Source organism: Zingiber officinale, chromosome 7B (assembly GCF_018446385.1).
Source record: "Zingiber officinale cultivar Zhangliang chromosome 7B, Zo_v1.1, whole genome shotgun sequence".
Taxonomy (NCBI): domain Eukaryota; kingdom Viridiplantae; phylum Streptophyta; class Magnoliopsida; order Zingiberales; family Zingiberaceae; genus Zingiber; species Zingiber officinale.
Window position 1 is genome coordinate 45,762,138 of NC_055999.1, and position 1,172 is coordinate 45,763,309.

General features: G+C 38.7%; 1 non-coding gene across 1 annotated transcript; it reads left to right on the forward strand.

The window, feature by feature from the left end:
* Positions 1 to 599: 599 nt before the first annotated feature.
* On the forward strand, positions 600 to 705 carry LOC122007571. The gene has a single exon (XR_006119042.1). It is a non-coding gene; the product is annotated as a small nucleolar RNA R71 (small nucleolar RNA).
* The last annotated feature ends 467 nt before the right edge of the window (positions 706 to 1,172 follow it).

Sequence of the window (1,172 nt, forward strand, 5' to 3'; positions counted from 1 at the left end):
ACTTTGGTAAGCCTTGAGAAGATAGATGTTGAAAATTTTGTTGCCCAGCTTGAAAATTTGGTCTTGCCCCCATAGATGGTCCTTGATCTTGATTATTTCTGTAAGAAAAATTTGGATGACTCTTCCATCCAGGGTTATAAGTATTTGAGTATGGGTTGTTCTGCCTTTGATTGTAACTCATGATTGCATCACATTGTTCAAGTTGATTGATTTGTGCAATGATAGCTCCCAATGGACATGAGTCATTTGAATACTCTGAACTCCCACATACTTCACAAGATGTACTAATAGCATTGACCATATTAGCACTAGTCCCCATATTCTCAAATTTCTTTGTAAGAGCGTCCAATTTTGCAGACAAAAGAGTGACTGCATCTACATCAAACTTCCCTGATGCTTTAATTGTTGGGTTTACAGAGGAATAGCCACCACTTCTTTCATTTGCCCATTGATGATGATTTTGTGCTACACTTTCAATGATTTCTTCGGCTTCATCTAAGCTTTTGTTCATAAGTGCCCCTCCAGCAGCTGAATCAAGGGACACTTTGGTATGATAATTGATACCATTGTAAAAAGTGTGCAACACTAACCATCTTTCCAACCCATGATGTGGGCATTGTCTGAGCATACTATTATATCTATCCCATGCTTCAAAAAGAGATTCTGAGTCAGTTTGCTTGAAGCTTGCAATTAAATTCCTCATATGAGCTGTTTTGCTTGGTGGATAGAACTTATCAAGAAACTGTTGCTCACACTGCTCCCAAGTGGTGATGCTATTAGGGGCCAAAGAATTCAGCCATTGCTTTGCCCTATCTCTTAGAGAAAACCCAAATAATAATAATCTAACTGCATCTGAGGGAACTCCATTCATTTTCATGGTACCACATATTTCATAAAAGACCTCTAAGTGTTGATTAGGGTCCTCATGAGGTCCTCCACCAAATTAGTTCTGCTGCACCATAGATATGATTGCGGGTTTGATCTCAAAGTTATTAGCTTCCACTGAAGGTCTTGAAATACTAGATCGAAAACCTCTCGCATAGGGTGCTGCATAATCCTTAAGTGGTCTATTTGCCATATTCAAATGTTCCTGTTCTTCAATTTGCCTTTGCAGAATTCTTCTTTTATGGAAAGTTCTATCAATCTCAGGGTCAAAAGGAAAGAATTCCCCT